Source organism: Polyodon spathula, chromosome 14 (genome assembly GCF_017654505.1).
Source record: "Polyodon spathula isolate WHYD16114869_AA chromosome 14, ASM1765450v1, whole genome shotgun sequence".
Classification (NCBI taxonomy): Eukaryota; Metazoa; Chordata; class Actinopteri; order Acipenseriformes; family Polyodontidae; genus Polyodon; species Polyodon spathula.
The window spans coordinates 36,671,384-36,690,026 of record NC_054547.1 but is presented as its reverse complement, the minus strand read 5'-3'; the positions used below and the strand labels follow the sequence as shown (position 1 = coordinate 36,690,026).

The 18,643-nt window shown below is 39.0% G+C and overlaps 1 protein-coding gene across 1 annotated transcript in view; it reads right to left on the bottom strand.

The window, feature by feature from the left end:
• The window catches only part of LOC121327130 (SPRY domain-containing SOCS box protein 4-like), a 54,609-nt gene extending 43,327 nt beyond the window's left edge, over window positions 1-11,282 (bottom strand). The window contains exon 1 of the mRNA XM_041270943.1: window positions 10,920-11,282. The gene's annotated coding sequence lies outside the window, so the exon portion shown is untranslated. The remainder of the gene's footprint in view (window positions 1-10,919) is intronic.
• Between the last annotated feature and the right edge of the window lie 7,361 nt (window positions 11,283-18,643).

Sequence of the window (18,643 nt, the reverse complement as noted above, 5' to 3'; positions counted from 1 at the left end):
TAGCACAAAATGATAGTAAAGATTTCACACCTGGATTTGTCATTGTCCCCTTTCCATAATTTCATGAGCAAAAAAGTGACAAACACCACCAAAAAATCCAACAGTTTGCTAGTATTTTAAATGATGCTGTAACTTCCGTGAGCTAGCAAGCAAACCATATAATACTTTGATCAAGTTGCTGATGCATGCTGCTAGTTACTGCAAGTACCCAAGCCGGAATTCACAACAGATGCAGAGGGATTGCCTGCTGCAAATTTAGAAATGAAAAGAGAAATACCATTTCAAAACACTCCTACCCAGAGCCAAATTTCACACTCCTCTGAACATTCACCTATTCAACCATCTGCTCTTTCCTCTGATTAACTCAGCAACAACAAAATGCATCTGCGCTACAGATAACCACTCCTGCAGCTGTCCGCTTTACAGCAGTGTTAGTCCAGTCATCCCCACCCCCATTTATAAACTGAATTCCAGTCTCCTGCCTTCTGTATTAGACTGCACACTGTACTCCCTTTATATAAAATGTACCATAAATCACAAACTCTCCATCCCCAGAACTGGATCCAATAAACCTTCAGCTAAGGAAGCTCTCAAAATACATGATGGGGAGGGGGGTGGGGGTGGGGATGAACTTAAAACTGGAATGCTATTAATTAGTTTTAAGATTGCAACTCGCTTGCTGCTTTGTACAGGTCAAACTCAATTTGGGTTCCTCCACTTTAAACATGTCTAATATAAATAGACACACATACAAAATATCGGCCCAGCTTCCCACAGAGTTTAGGGTCAGAAGTATTTTTCATCCCAGTCAACCATGCTGAGGTTTTAGCTCTGCTCGAGTTGTCATAGAGAGGTTCCACCTAGGCATGGAGAAAATGAAACCACTTATCCAGTGGAATCCCACTGTTAAAACAGGAGAGCAAGTCCTATAAACTGGTCTTAAAGCTAGGCCCACATATATACTGCTTTAGGCCACAGTGTTATGGAGACCACCACCAATTATTCTCTGAACCTTTTTTTTTTTAAATTGCTAAATAATACACTTGAAGTTGCAGAATCACTAATAAATTAATAATAAATAATGGAACGAGATACAAAGGACAGACAATGCCAAACAAACGTTGGGGAATTCTTAACGCGAGACCAATACTGGCTTGTTCTGGATAACAGGACAGACTTGTTAACATTACACCAACTAAATGAAAACACCAATTTAAACGAGAAGCAGTCATCTGCAAGGGAGGATGGAGAGTTCGGTTTTTACCCTGCTTGTTTTATATGATGCAATCTTCAGCCAGCTTTCTCCCACCTCCCTCCTGGCATGTACTGTGGAGCTGGTCTAGTCAACTAGTCATATCTGTAGGTCATTAGGAGTACCCCTGGGCCCCTGCTTTGACTACAGACAGTAGGCACTGCTTCAACAAAAATATTAAAACAAATCAATGCTATTTAATGGCTCCACAACTGGTCTGCTTGCTGGATTTAGAGCACATGCTGAATTGAAGATTAGTGACTGCTCTAAATCTTCTACCTATGACAGTACAATAAACACTACGGAATCATACCCACCTTTCTGGGTCACTTATCCCGACCAGAATTTGATTTGATGACCACAGCCAATATGAATAAATGTCAAGGTTATTAATCTCTACAGCACATCTTCAAGCGATTAAGAAGAGGGTGGTTATGGAAACGCACACATCACCTTGCCAGGCATACATATCCAGGTGCTATACCAGGACATTAAAACCAGGCTTGAAAACTGCTTTTCAACTTAGAGTCTGAAGGTTTCAAGTCCCAATTGGTGCTGTGATAAACATAGCAATCTTGCCAACTGTTCAGCATTACTGGCAATCTAAATTCTTTGCTACTCCAGGGACTTGTTAAATGTAACATAAGAGTTATGTACACAACAGCAATTATTATAATTTATCAATTATTCACATGTACCTACATTACCTTTCTCATCTCAATTAATCAATTTAAAACAATCCCATTAAAAAAAAAAAAAAAAGGATTTAAAAAAAGAGAACAGAAAATTGCCTAGACAAAAGTCACATTTGATTTTATGACTTGGATGGCTGAACTATTTAAACATTCTCAATTATTTTTCTGGGAGGCAAATAAAGCACCTGGCACCACACGAATCAAAGCCAACTCACCTATCATGGCATTTTCAATTAGGACATGACAATGCTTAATTACTGTCACTTACCACAAGTCAGGCCCAGTATCAATGCCTTGTCACTTGCCTAAAACAATGGCCAGCAAGGGCATCCCTTATTCTACCTCAGCCTACCCATATCTGATGCAACAGGCATCAGTAGATACACAGCATCTGAATAAAAGATGATCAGGAATAGGCACCTGCTTGTGTGTCAGAGCAATGGCGTCTTGACCTCATCCAAGGACTTTAAGCAAACTAAGGATTTTGCTGGAAAATGTGGATTAAAAAAAAGTGGAGAATCAGAAACCCGCTCTGGATAGTATAGCCTTCCGAGGTTAAAATACTGAACCAATTAGTTGTCAAAATAAGTCAAGAACGCTTGCTGTTAAACGCAGATCTATAAAAGTTTTGTCTTCAATAGAGAAACATGTGCAGGGGCTTAATAACAAACAGCAATGGCTTCTAACCAAGAGCTTTCTCTGCAAACCTCTACAGAGCGCTGCTGGCGTAACAGAATTACAGGTTCCTGGCATTTATAGGAATCCCAATTCAGTATTTGCTCTCTTACTTCATACCTCCGCTTTCTAAACCCATGGCCGAAAAGGCTTTCAAAATTAGCATATAGACGATGACCACCCCTGAATAGCTTTTTGTTTTGCATTACTATGTAACCTAATCCTTGCTACTTTTGATTTCTGCACACAGCATGTTCAAAGTGCAGCAAGCTGTGCAATCTTTAATAGCTTAATTATTGAACAGGTTTATTTCTCTACCTTGCACAAGAGTACAAAAACAAATCCTGTTCCTTTGTTATTAGCCAGTGTTGACTGGCTGCCTATGGGATTTATCATTCCATTATGAAATACAACATCTGTTCTGCATTTCTTAAATCTTTTAGGACAGTTGTAAGAATAATTGCTTCATTTGCTCATGCAGATGACTGCAAGAACAATGCACCACTACAAAGCACACACATGCACACCAAGATGATGCTGGGTCTACCACACATTTCCACATCTAGTACTAAAACAGGAAACCTGTATGCATGCCTTCCTAGGAACTGAGAACACCTCTTTGCATTAGTGTTTGCATTGAGACACATGTGCTATTAAAATATACAGAAAAATCAACCTCATTCACTTGAATTGCACAATTTTATGCCCGATTCAAGTTTGTAAATCAATCGGTTTGGCACACGCTGTGGTCTTTTCTAGAAGCCTCCCATACACAGTACTGGAAGCTGGCTGAAGACAGCTCTTGCTGCTCCAGCTCATGTATTCTATGGATAAACAGAGGAAGTTTGTCTCCACTCTCCAATGGGATCTAAATGTAATGTTAAATGCTACTCTTATTCTCCTATTATATGTCTTGTTACCGGAGTACAATGAGAGGCTGGCCATTCTCCTCCTGGTAGTAGCAATGCTATACATGTCTATCACGGGGCTATAACCTTTAACATGAATGGCTGGTTTCACAGACCTCAATTATCCATATTCTGAGATTACTTTACCTAAAACATTAGGTGGTCTAAGATTGGTTTCACAGACCCAGATGAGCACTAATCATAAAATACACACACAAATGACTCTTCATTACCTAGTTTTTTCAATTTTCCAGCATAGAATTAAATAAATAATCTTTCAAAAGGGGATGCTGGCCCTCTATGAAGATACCCAGCCCTAGCTACTGTAATAAAACATTCTGTTCCCAGTTTAACCTCTGCAAAGCTGGTGGAATAAAGTGACTCTTATCATCTGTTCTGGCAATTGCTGCAGTTTGTGACTGTCGATACAGCAATTATAATTTCATTTAACTGAAGACCGTCATCCTTACAGTATGACAATTTCAGAAAGCCAATTTAATAACCAAGCCTGCATGTTATCAATATTCTTTCTGGAGGAGAGCTCTGTGAAACCGCCACAAGATTTATTATTAGTTCAGTCCAGATAACAGAAGCATTACCTCTGCAGAATATTTCTCATTAGTTCCACTTAGAGGGCTTCTCTTTTCAGATTTGCCTGCACGTCGAAAAAAAACCAGAGTTTTAAATTTGAGTAACTGCATCCGAGAACCATGAAGGGTTTGAAATGCTGTGGACGGCAATCTCAGGAGCAGGAGGGATTCCAGTTATTCTACATCATTTAGACTGCTTTTCTGTCTGGAGGGTGTAGTATTCGTTCCAGTGCCTTGAATTCTTAATGCCCCATCCTTCACCCACGACAAGCCTAATTGCAGGGCTCTTCCATTGTGAAAAGTGTTGAATTTAAATCAAGGGAAGTAATGTTAAAACTGTACAATGCACTAGTAAGACCTCATCTTGAATATTGTGTGCAGTTCTTGTCACCTCGCTATAAAAAAAAGATATTCCTGCTCTAGAAAGAGTGCAAAGAAGAGCGACCAGAATTATTCTGGGCTTAAAAGGCATGTCATATGCAGACAGGCTAAAAGAATTGAATCTGTTCAGTCTTGAACAAAGACGACTACGTGGCGACCTAATTCAAGCATTCAGAATTCTAAAAGGTATTGACAGTGTCGACCCAATGGACTTTTTCAGCCTGAAAAAAGAAACAAGGACCAGGGCTCACAAATGGAGATTAGACGAAGGGACATTCAGAACAGAAAATAGGAGGCACTTTTTTTTTTTACACAGAGAATTGAGGGTCTGGAATCAACTCCCCAGTAATATTGTTGAAGCTGACACCCTGGGATCCTTCAAGAAGCTGCTTTGAGATTTTGGGATCAATAAGATACTAACAACCAAACGAGCAAGATGGGCCGAATGGCCTCCTCTCGTTCGTAAACTTTATGTTCTGGGAGTGTATAATACTGAGATGTACAAGGCATTCTGGATTTCACAATAATGGTGTAAAAACAAAATCATTCTTTACACAGCGACTTATGGAAAGATCTCTTGTTGCCTTTGCAAGCTCTTAAATAATTTTTGTAGTTTAGAATTGGGCAAAATGTGTGACTGATGTATATATTGTAATTTAGAATAGTCTGATTTCAGAACAATATAGCTCAAGGGGCCTTCTCCAGCAAAAATAATAAATGTAAACAGCCATTTCATAACAGCCTTGTGGTCCACATGGTCTAGTCTGCTAGTGATATGAAGAGTTTGCCAACCTCAGATTCCAGGGCCTAAGGGACAATTGTCATTTAGGGAGAAATCATATGGAACAACAGAAGTGTCTCACTGCTTCTCAAGCACATGCTGCAAGCTCAGACCAGGTGTTGCTAGGCAGCAGCTGCTAGATGTTGCTAGGTAGCAGCTGCTGTAGCTCAACATCTCCCAGCAGGTGCTACTGTTAGGAAGGGAGTCTGACACCAGACACACTACAATAGAACAGAGTGCATATAAGCCTACTCATTAAATTCACAACTGCTTTAAACTTCTAAGGACGAGATGTTAAGAAGAGTTGATCTTTCTTTTTCATTTAAACAAGCAGGGGCAATTGAGGAAGACCAACTCAGTGCAGCTGCTTCCAGACCAGATCTGAAAATCTACTGGTGCCCCTGAGGATCCAGCTGCAATGCTGAGGAATAACTCCAAATATCCAGAAGAGTCAAATACATAGCGTTTGCCCTGCAGGCAGCTGGTAAACTACTTGAATCTTTACTTCCCTCAATCTCTCTGTCTTTATTGACATGGAATTTGTCATGAACAAAAATTATATACTGCACAAAACACTGTAGAAAAACCAGGTGCTGTCAGTTCACAAATGTTACAACAACAGTCTTTTGCTAGAGTCCAGAAACCACTCTGTTATAAGGCTATATATTTATACAATTTAAATACAGGGGTTTTCTACAGCAAGCTGTGGGTTTTACAGACACCAGCCATAAAGATGAGACAGAAGAAAGGCTGACAATCAACTGAAGACAGTGACCGTTTGGAAGTGCCCATTATGTACACCAACTGCAGGTTAAAACCATTTTCTCTTATCACATAAAGGCTACCTGCTATGGATCTGAACGAAACCGACCTTTTGGTTTTCAAAACACGTCTATGCATTTCTAACCTGGCAATTTTGCTTCTAGCAGACATTACAACCCATTCTCTGAAAATTGGTTATATTCAGTTTATACTTCTGCCCACATTTTGCAGCTAGGCTTCTTGAAGCATGAAGCTCAGCAATCAAATCAAAACAACAACAAAAACTGCCATCTAAAAATCAAAGCATCCTGTCGGATAATACGAGTAGGTCAAACAAAAACAAGATAGTAAGGGGGCTTACTATTATTATTATTATACAGTGCATTACAAATTAAAGTCACAACGTTGTGTACATCTAAGGCAATGTAATGCCTAAGGCAGTTTCTCAAGACCCAATAGAATCTAATCTAATTATTTAATATTACCACTGGCCCTTTAAGAGAAGGCAGACGATTCTTACTTAGTTGGAGCCTGGCTGAGTAAAAATGCTTTCAGCTAAATCACTTATTTTCTTTGCTGCTGCACAATTCAGGTGTCATGCGTTTCCCGCTTCCCTAGCTGCAGTCAGAGTGGACCTGCTCACTCATTACAATACCTGAAAATCAGAACCAGGGTGTACGTTTCACAGTCAGTTTACTCACCTTGTGCCCATGGGGCCAGCACAGGTACAAGCACCAATACAAAGAGAGACCCAAATAAGCCTTGTACAACAAAACAATACAGCAATGAAATAATGCAACAGTTACTATATACAATTTATTATGTATATATAAAAAGTTCTATTGTATATATGAAGTTGTTTATCGAAGCATCACTAGGTATATTACAGCAACATGCTTTTGGTTCATCTAGTTTCCAAGGGAGATGGGTGCTTATAAGAAAGAATGGCAGCATTTGCTACAATGAAACAGCAATATGAGCTGGAAAACAAGCTACATAGTGTACCTTTTGGAAAATACTTCAACATTATTCATTATGGGGTGGTTTCACAGACCACCATTTACACTAATCTTGGACTACCTCACCTAAATTAACATTAGGCAATCCAAGAGCAGTGTCTGTGATGAAATTCAGATTCACTGGAACATGCTCACTCAGTTGTGGGGCTGTCATACCTGAACATGCTTGCTAGACTTTAGAGAAAGAACAATGGTCTGACATAAGAGAATCCCCTTAACTGTGCGTGTCATGTAAATAATTCAAAATGTCCTTTATCGATAGGATGCAGAGCACCTGTCAATTAGCACTTGTTGGAAATAACCCAATATTTCTCTTTCTATTCAATTAACATTGATCAATGAGGAGTTAAAATCAGAACACTGCTCCACAGTCTATATCAAACAATTCTTCATCACACTTCCCTCCCCCTTCTCCACAATATAAAAAGTACTGCAATTGAATTGTTTTTTGTAGATTGATTTTTAAGTACCTATTCCAAACGGTAGCTAGCTCTGAAGCATTCCGCACTCCTACAGTATGCAGATTAGGCTGCATGCCAAAAGTGCATCTCCAAACTTGTTATCGAGTGCAAGAATGTGAAGTACATTTATAAGGGTCACTCAAATAGTTCAGATTATATCACATCTCCTGTAAAATAACATGGAAGTGCTTTTGATTTAGAACCAGCAACCTTATAATACAGACAGCTTAACCTCCAATGCGTCACTCCCGATTAAAATGAACTTCTCCACATTAGGATTTCCAAAAGCAAGGATTTCAATTGCAAGCCAAATTACTCTTTGAAGACGTTTCATTAGGCAGACGCTGCCTAACGTTTATGTGCACGCCCCTCTCTTCATAGACGACATGCTGTTTTATTTCTGAATATGAAAAAAAATTACCTGCAAATAAAGCTCACTTTATCCATCTTCCAGTCTGCAAGCTTACAGTTACTAGTCATTTTGCAGCCACCTTGGGTAATGGAGACTTTAATGTATTTTGCTCGACTGCTTCACATGACCTGCAGAGCGCTGGTGGAGGCTGCAATCCCCTAGTGCCTGTGCTTCCACAGCGTACCACTTAAGTCCCTCACAAATCAATCAACCTAACTTCCACAGCAGGCCACCATCACAAAGCACTTTACATGGTACAGTAAAAAAACAATGCATAATACATTAAATAGTGAACAAAGCATAACACATTAAAATACAAGACTAGTATGTCATACAGAATCACAAGAAGATACGTGAAAGGTCAGAAGTAGCAGAGACACAACAGCTAATAACAAATGTCAGGCTTAAAGAGCATGGAAAGCAAGAGAGAACAAGTGGGTCTTGAGAGTTGATTTAAAGTGAATGATGGTGGGAGCATCACGCACCAAAGCTGGGAGGGAGGGCTAGAGTCGGAGCCATGAAGCTAAACGAGTGTTCTCCGAGTGTGGTGCACTTTTGCTTGGGGATAACAAGCAGGCCAGAGTCAGAGGACCTGAGCTTGCGGGCAGGGACATAGCGGGTCAGCAGGTTGAGGAACGTACTGATGAAGGGCATTGTTGGTGAACAGGAGGTTTTTGAAAGTAATCCTGAACTTTACAAGTAAATAGTGTAGTAAATAAACATTTTTTACATTTGGTAAGGATCTGACAGCAGCATTCTTAACTAGCTGCAGATGGTTGGTGGCGCATGCCCGAAGACCACCATAGAGAGAGTTGCAGTAGTCGAGAGGAGACAAATGCATGACACAGTATGTTCGCATTCGGGAGGAAGAGGTAGGGACGGACTTTGGAGATGTTTCAAAGGAAGACATGGGCATTAAAGCAGAGGCTGCTATCCAGATGTACACCAAGGCTTCATACTGTGGGGGAAGGTAGCACCAGACAGTTTCCGAGGTTCAGGGCAGCTATATTGAGATTCTTAAGTTGAGTTTTAGATCCTACTAGAAGGAGTTCAGATTTGCTAGTGTCAAGCTGAAGAAAACTGGCAGACATCCAAGCCTTGATGTCTTGAATGCAAGCTAAGAGACGGACCATGGCAGACGGGCTTCCAGGGTCGAGTTTTAAGTACAACTGGGTGTCATCAGCATAGGAGTGAAACATGAGGCTGTGTTGGCGGATGAGGTGACCCAAGGGAAGCATGCAGATGGGGCCGGAAGCTAGACTGCAGAGATTCAAGCAGATTGTTAACCTGAGAGGTTTCATCAGCTGACTGGCTACAGACCTTTCCAGAGTGAGAGAAAAGGGAGATTGGAGAGGACAAAAAAAACATTTAGACTATCCTCAGATAGACAGGCCTTCAAGCAGCAAGTTTATTTATTTATTTATTTTTTTCAAAACAATGTGAAACTCTGAGCAAACCCCAGAAAGTGGAGCAGCCAAATCAACAACTTTAAGCAAAACACTAAACTGTGGCAGATACTAAATACTGTCACCGAGTAACTCAATTAATCCCACCCCTAGGCTGGGGTGATATTAACCCAGTATTCTGTTTACAATTGAGAAGGGTCCATGTTAATAGGTTTAAAAGGGGTGGCACTACTGTATTTAGAATTAACATAAAGATAATCTGTGACTTTAAATATATTCAGCATCTCCAGTGACAACTCCACGTTCAAACAAAACCAGAGGACCCATTGCACCACACCTCAAACACACTGCATCTCAAAAGGAGCTCTCCCCATGAGGTTGGGCAAGTGTCTTCCTTACTCTAAGAACAAAAGCTGACAGGGAACCTAGAAGCCGAGACTCCCCGCAATTCATTTTTGCTCAAATGACTTACAGCTCTGAATAAATAGGAAGCAGCAGGTTTTGCCCTAAAGCACCGAACCAATACGCTGATCTTAAATGCAGTTCTTCTGAAAACAATTTGTAGGTGTTCACCCAGAATATTAAAACATTTCTCATCGTTTCACTACTGTAGCAATTGGTTAAATAAAGTTTAAACACAATCCACTGCCATCACATTAAAGTTGGGCACTGTAATAACTTAAGGTTAAGGTGTTGTACCAAATTTAATGTCTCCTAAAGTATGTGACATGAAAGGTAAAGTCCCAGATAGTACACAGAGATGGAAATACTGCAAGACTCCGACTGCATAGCAGTTCGATCCATTCGTGGCATTGCAATGACTTTAATAACACACACCAGCTTGTTACCTATAAACTGTAGCTAATTAAGCATGTAATCTGGAATGAGAAAGCAGTGGCGTAGTGCTCAATTGATTGATGCTCTCCCTGCTACTAGCCCAAGTCATTGAACCACCCGTGTTCACATTGAATTAATCAGCCCACAGCCTTGTTCCAAGCAGCTCTTAAATTATTGAATGTGATTTTCAGTTAAGTAACCGCACTGAATTTGAGGAGCTATAAGGTGTTGGACAAAAACATGAGATTTTGTACCACAACTTTGCCTCTCTAGATTGCTGGACTCAATATCATGGTTTAGTCTTGACTAATAAACTAATTCCATTAGAGTCAACCAGCTGAAAGTTTTTTTAGACAATGCACCATGAGGGCGTGTGTTCTCAACTCAATAACTGGGGCACACAACTCGTTCGCCAGTTTTGCACACGTGTTCAAATGGGAAATAGGGCTTTGTTAATTATAACTTTTTAATTTTAGATAGCACTATGCGTTTGGGGGGGGGAAGAGAAAAAATGCTGTCGCTTCTAAATTACGACATTTCGAGGGAAATATCACTCAATATAATTTGTAGAAGATGCTAAATATATTCAACTGAACTGCAAATGCGTATTTATTCGGTATAAAACCGTACACAGTAGCAGATAGTTACCGTAATTATCTCAAATAAAACTACGACGTAACTCACCTAATAGCATCAGTTGACAAAAATTCATATGTACATCAATAAAAAGCTTTACTTACGTGTCACGATGTATCCAAAATGAAGACGCTACAGCGTCAGATAAGACTGCCGTCGCTCTCCGAGTTATCGAGATAGGATTAACTTTCTCAATACAAACAACTAGGCAACAAAACGTCCCGCTTCTTTCCTCTTTAACTCGACTCACTGCTGTTCAACTTACAATTCAAAAAAGTAAAACTAAAATAGTGCATTTATTTATTTATTTATTTAATTATTTTTTAAATGATAGTTTTTAGCTTTCACAATGCTGCCCAGAGTAGCCTTATCACGCTGCAAGTCCCTTTGTTTTGCGAGTAGATCTCCAACCAGCCGAGCTATTGACAGAGCGCTACCATTCAAGAGCTCCAGCAGGCACTGATTGGATGCAGTGAACAGAGAGGACCGTAGGGTGACAAAGGTTTACAGGAATTCCACTACGTCCTAACGTCTGCCAATTAGCATGCTCACCAGTCAGTGTCACTTTCGTTGGATTCAAATTACATGTGAACGTATATATTCTGATTTGAAGAATAAACTCCTGCATTGGCTATAACTGATTTAGATAATTGCAATGTATGTATGCTGTAAAGCCTTGATGACTGGGATTGTAGAGACCGGCTGGTCGTCAATTAAGAGGCTTGTAAATATGTGTTCCAATTCCCAACTTTCAGCTGGTCACCAGCACCTACTGGGACAGGGCTTCTCAAACTCGGTACTGGGGACCACCTGTGGCTGCTGGTTTTTATTCCAACTGAGCTCTCAATTACGTAACTAGACCCTTAATTGAACCGATAATTTGCTTAATTAGAGCTTTTTACTTGTTTTGCGAGCTTGAACAGTTACATATTTCAAGTTAGCTATAATATTTTACAATAATTAACTTGAACTGTTAAGAGCTGAAAACAAGTAAAAAAAGGTCTAATTAAGCAAATTATTAGTTCAATTAAGGGTCTAGTTAAGTAATTGAGAGCTCGGTTGGAATGAAAACCGGCAGCCACAGGGGGTCCCCAGGACCGAGTTTGAGAAGCCCTCTACTGGAAGATTCATCAAGACTGTGCCTGGAAATGATAAGCAAGCCACGTGACAAAAGGTAACTTTCCCGTGATGCAGTAGCGCGCCGGTGTCTGTACCGCAAGCGAGTGAAACTTGCCTCATTATCTGTAACAGCGGTAAAAGCACGGTGACGCCTTAACAAGCATGGCAAGACACAGAACCACGCCTTTTAAACAGAGTCTCCCTGCTGCATTCAATATGCCGCAGTGAATAAGCAGGCGGATTGCATTACACAGCATTTCCTTGGATGTATGGATTGCTGCGCAAACAGACAGACGGTCAAGGTCAGGTTAATGTTATATTTAGCTGCTAAGTACAGTGCAGTGCACAGACTTCCGTCCACATGTGTCTATGATAATTCAACGCGTTTTTACACATGGATTAAAAAGTTACGTAGTTCGATTAGGCGTCTCTCTCTCTCTCTCTCGCTATATATATATATATAAACATGTAGGGTTACTTAATGGTTACTGTATTGATTCCCTAATGGTCGAGAATTCTGAAAAATAATCAATCTTTGACAGAAGCTATGACATCTGCTGCGGTTTTATTAATGATCCACGGGGAAGCATCTATTGGTGACACAGTCCTTGCCTGACACAGCCAGCAATAGCAAAGTGTAGCTCATATATAAATCAGGGAACTAATTGTCCAGCTATCTGTCTGTCCCACCAGTATCTTCATGTAGACGTATAGAGCACACAGTATAGGGATAGAAAGAAGACTCCTATTGTATTGCAGTATCACCTATTCCAGGTTTTACTACGAGCTTGATTACACAGGTGTGTCTTATTAAACGCATAGTAAAACCAGGAATGGATCAGACTACTATGGTGATGATATTTCACTTTTTAATCTCTCAAGTCTTACAAATAAATGTGCACAGGCAATTCTCGACATGCTTTTCCTTTCTTCTAGATCTCTACACTGTGTTTGTCAGAGTGAATAGAATCATTTACATGTCCCTGTTGAACTGCCATAAAGATATCCATTGGAAAACAGAAGTAGATGGTAAAATAAAGACATTTTGATGGTTCAGTGGTAGCATTTTGACCTGGCTGTTAAATCTATTGAATCAAAAATAAATGGCTGCCAAGCCGAGCGTTCTGAATAGGCAGGACATGGAATGCTGCATTCTAATAAAAAATCTTGAACAAACCCCAGTATACACATATAGTACGTGGCCGTCACGAGAATTGCAAGGTCTATAGCTAAAGACAGCCTAGTACATCTTATGGGTGCTAATGTGCTGAGCAAGACAAAACATATATAATTTTTGACATCAATAATTATGCACATTCAAATGTATCGCAAGTTTGTTCTAGTTAAACAAATACATTTAATTTAACGCTGTGCACTGTTACGGCTGGTTTAAGAGTAATTCAGATCAGAGCGATCAAGCACATGACTTCGGCACAGTGCTGGCAAACATCCTAATAAGGAGACCTCACTGTCTGCATGCGATGCCTAATCTGTCAGCCTGTGCCCACAGAGACCAGAGCAGGGTGGGCACACAGGAAGGGTGCTCCCTGATGCACTGGCACTGTTCTGTCTAGACACTTTGTGACAAAGTGTCTTCAGGGGTTCCACTGTACAGCACAGCACAAATGTGTAAAATACTGTACATGCAGAAGGTTCAAAGTCAGTTGTTTTGCTGGCTTAGCACAAACGCTAGAGAATGAGGGAGGTCAGAAACTAAATGTATTGTTTGCTGTACTGTCAAAACCCACAGTAAGACATCAATGGCAAAACATACAAGGATATATCAATCAATTAATATTTATTTTATATAGCGCCTTTCATAGTGGACTACCATCACAAAGCACTTTACAAGATAGTGAGGAACAATGCATAATACATTAAATACAAAAATGCATTGATAACAGGGCATAGTACATTAAACACAAATGGTAAAAAAAACCCCAAAAAACAATGCAAATACAGGCATAATACATTAAATAAAAGACTGGGATGTGAATTCTAAATATTGTGGATGCGTGTGTCAAATAGAATCACACGAATAAGATTGAGGGAAAAAACCTGAAATAGCAATTTAGACAACAGCTAATAACAGATATCAGGCTTAAAGATCATTGAAAGCAAGAGAGTCTTGAGAGTTAATTTGAATTGAGCGACTGGGAGCTACACACACTAAAGCTAGGCTAGAGTTCTAGAGTCAGGGCCATGAAGCTAAAAGAGTGCTGTCCGAGTGTGGTGCACTTTTGCTTGGGTATTACAAGCAGGCCAGAGGCGGAGGACCTCAGCTTGAGGGCAGGGCGGGTCAGCAGGTTGAGGAGGTATTCCGGACCTGTGTGATGAAGGGCCTTGTAGGCAAGCAGGAGAGTTTTGAAAGTAATCCTGAACTTCCAGGTAGCCAGTGCAGCTGAACAAGACAGGGGGTAATGTGATCATATTTTTTACATCTGGTAAGGATCCTAGCAGCTGCATTTTGAACCAGCTGCAATCAGTTTATGGCGCGTGACAGAAGGCCACCATAGAGATTTACAGTAGTCGAGGAGATAAATGCATGACAGAGTATCTCTGCATCCAGGAGGGAAAGGTAGGGACAGACCTTTGAGATGTTTCAGAGGTGGCAGAAGGAGGCTTTGACTACAGAGGAAGATATGGGCATCAAAGGAAAGATTACTATCCAGAAATACGCCAAGGCTTCATACAGCGGGGGAAGGCAGCAGACACCAGTTTCAGAGGTTCAAGGCAGCAATATTGATATTCTTGAGTTGAGTTTTCAATCCTGCTAGAAGCAGTTCAGATTTGTTAGTGTTGAGCTGAAGAAAATTGCTGTTTTGTTCTACAAAATAAAATCTTAAATGCTGGGAATTATTTTTCAAACATTTCTATGGGATTTGACCTATATAGAAAACAAAAAAAAAAGTTGTCACTCAGATTTTTTGAACCCATTCATAATTTAAATGATGTGTTAAATGATGAATTACATCAAGCTAAAGCGTTCCAGATCTCTGCTCACTAGCGCTACCTACTGAACAGTAGCTGAGAGCTGCACTGTTATTTTGCACACAAGCCCTAAATTGTTACAAGTGTTCTCTGCTGACACCTAGTGGCCATAGGGTGCACTGCCATTGCAATACACCAACAAATTTAAAACATAACCTTACTCGATGCAATGATCTAAAATGCAACACTTCTATTATTAGGCACAAAGCATACACACACACACACACACACACGTATACATACATATATATAATCAAAATCACCAGTATTGTTGTTACGCAGATAGTGGTGTTTTTGTATAAGGGGCATATTGTAAATGAGGACGTAGTTTATGCTTACGGATAAAATATATGGGTAGTATGTAGGCATATGTTTGGCACACCATGTTTAAGTACTGATAGGTTTAATCTTAGTTGCGTTTAGTTACAATGCTAATAATCAGGTAAAAAGTCCAAATGGAAACGTAAATATCAGTGCATGTAAAAGGAGAGTGCATGGAATGCACCAGCTAACGTGGGACGTTGTTGGAATAATTGGAATTGTTACCAAAGAACTAGTACAGCACATTTTTGAATTCTAGCAGACAGTCTTACTATGAAAAGGGTAGAAGACAATGAAGACCTGGTCTTCTCTGGAGTGACACATTAAAGTACCAGCATGAAAACAAGCACACATCAGTAAAGCAGCTTGGAACCAGGGGTCACTTTGTCAAGTTAAAGCTGTTGCATTTATTTTATTTTTTCAGAATTCATATGGTAGATAAAATGTAAAATAGTTACATACAATCAAGGCAGATTTATTACCAGGGAAATTAAATTCTCTCTAGATGGTCTCATTCAATCAAATGTGTAATTTCAGCTGTTACATAGCACTAAGGATAATGCCCACTGGGTTGCATCATTTAAATGATTATATTAACAAGTACAATATGCATAATAGGTGTAACTGCCTGTCTCCCCGGGATTTGTTTTCATTTAAATTCCAAGTGTATGCATTAATAATGGGATTTTGCAATGCAGTTAAATAGTAGTTAATGAAGACTTAAACCATGTATAAAATTAACATGCTTGGCAGAGCAAAATAAGCTTGCTTTAATGCCCAAAGGTCTTATACAGCTGAAATAATTATTCATTTTACTTTGCTTGTATGCATGCATATGCTGCTAGCTTTAGTTTGTAGAGTATATGAATATAGAATCCATAGTGCACTTGGCAGTGTTGATAAATTAACGAATTGAAAAACAACTTTAAAACTTATTAGATTTGAGAAAAAGATGCAGATACCAGCATGGCTCCAGTTCACTTCTCAAAATAGTCTATTCCTTTCAGGAAGATCTACTAATTGTTTTTTATGATTCTCACAGCACAGTTTGTTAACACTGTTCAAGGATTCAACCACTCACATTGCAGGACTGACCATGACCATAAAACTGGTATCAAGTAGAGAATCAGAGTGTGTTATGCTTTGCTGCAGAACACTGCAAGTTAAAATAGCTTGCCACGGGCACTCAAACAGGTTTCTCCACTGCTTTAGACAAACTCACCATGGCTATTAACAACTAAGGACATTTGCCTTAAAACATCTGTAAAAGCAACCTCACATTTAACTGAATCTATTATTTAAGGGTTTAATACATTTCAAATAGTGGAATTATTTTAATGGGCAAAAAAATAAATAGGACTAGTTAGCTTAATTTACTGCATTGTTTTACAAGCTGTATCATTTAATATAATCAGTCTATCCAATAAAATTAGATGTGTAACTAACATCACATCAGAATATCAAAAGCAACAAGATATTTAGCCACAACACAGTAAAATGCTCCTTTATAAAAAAGAAAAGAGACTCAGATACACTGAAATCAAATATTTATTTGCATTTTCTTTATTTACAAAAGGAGGTTTGACAATGCATATTGGGGCATTGAAGAGGCCACATATTCAAGTTCAACAAAAACACTTCTTTTCTTCACAGGGAAGTCTAGGGGATTTCTAGTATTAACCAATAAGTAGATCGTCGTGGTGGAAGACCCCCCCCCCCCCCCCTCAATACAAGGATGTTTGTGTTCTTGTCTTATCTTATCAAAGTAACGAAGTTGTTTACATTTTTTTTTTTTGTGTAGGTTTTTTTAGGTGTTGACGTTGACACAAAAATGTTAAAATTAGTATCAAAAATGTTTGTTTGTTTGATAGGGCCAAGAATATCACCGAAATCAAAGCTGGGTACATATTCCAGTCAAAGTAAATCAAGCTTATGTATGTCTTAATGTATACAATATACAAAATTTGAACAACATTCAGGTGGCAGCCAAGAGTTAGATGTTAGATCAGTGATCAGTTTACAGTTACGAAGGAATATAAAACGGGTTTGAAATAGTCCCAAGCATTCACAGTAGGATGGCACACATCAGAACTGCTTACTAAATTAGCTTCAATATTAGTTTTGATATAATAAATGCTTAATTTCTAGAGTATACTAAAGCAGGATGTTTAATAAATTGAGACACAGTCCTGAATTTTGGGCCAAAGAATGTATTTAAACCCATTACTAGTATCATCACTTACTGCTTTATTCTAAAAGACACAACAGCTAACTTCACCTTTTAGTAAACTAATGACTATAAAAAGGATGACTACACTCGCCACTCAAATGTAATTCACACCTTATTGATGGTTACATTTGATTCAACCATCCGTGTCCAGTTGGCTGCATGGGCTACAAAATCACAGGCACTGAACCACACAAACCTTGAGTTTGGGAACGCCCATAGTGGAGTTTTCTAAACACCAATACGGGCAGTCATTAAATCCTATTCAGAATGGACAGATCAACCAGTGCCTGTAATAGTTAGCTACTTCAACAAAGGCTTGCACAGCCATCCTAAAGGATAGTTTTCATATTGAATTGGTTGGTTACCAGAGTTTTAGAAGCAGTGAATGTACACACGTGTGGAGAAAGGAGGTGAACAGTGATATTTCAATTACAAATTGTTATAACAAGTAAGAGGGTGGTCAAGGAACAAAGAAAATCACAAACTAAATAACCTAATAATGTATGTTACAAAGCCAAAGCATGTCATTAAATCCAAAAAAAAAAAAAAAGAACTAATGCATTAGTCTACATTACATCATGTTGCAATGGTTTCCAAACAACATTAGATATTCAAACAGTCATAAAAATACTTTAACTGCAAGTTACTGTATATTGCATGGACCTAACTAAGCAACACCACATAATGTCCTGCACTAGTCAGTACACTGAACTGTACAATATGTTCAAAGGAATTATTTTAGTAAGAACACTTCTTGCTTAATACTATTTTGAGAGTACATGACAAAAACACAGAAAAACAGGATCACTAGCCATAAAAGGCCACAAAGTGCATAAGGAATCAACCTAAAGCCACTGCATAAAATGCATAGTTGCAATTTATAAATGGGGAGAATTAAACTGGTCTTCACCTGCTTGGCTTGTGTATATCCCCTTTAGCTCGTATGCATAGTTTTTACTTATAGTTGTATATGGGCACTCTATCAGGGAAGTGAAAGAAAAAACAAAACAAAAACGTAGACAGTTATAAGAAATGTTCATTTAAAAGACAAAGTAATGATTTTTTAGTTGGTGTTTTAAAAGAATATATATATATATATATATATCATATAAAAACAAAAGTGTCACTCAGCTTGAGTTTTCCGAAAAGTGTACCTCTTAGCATTGA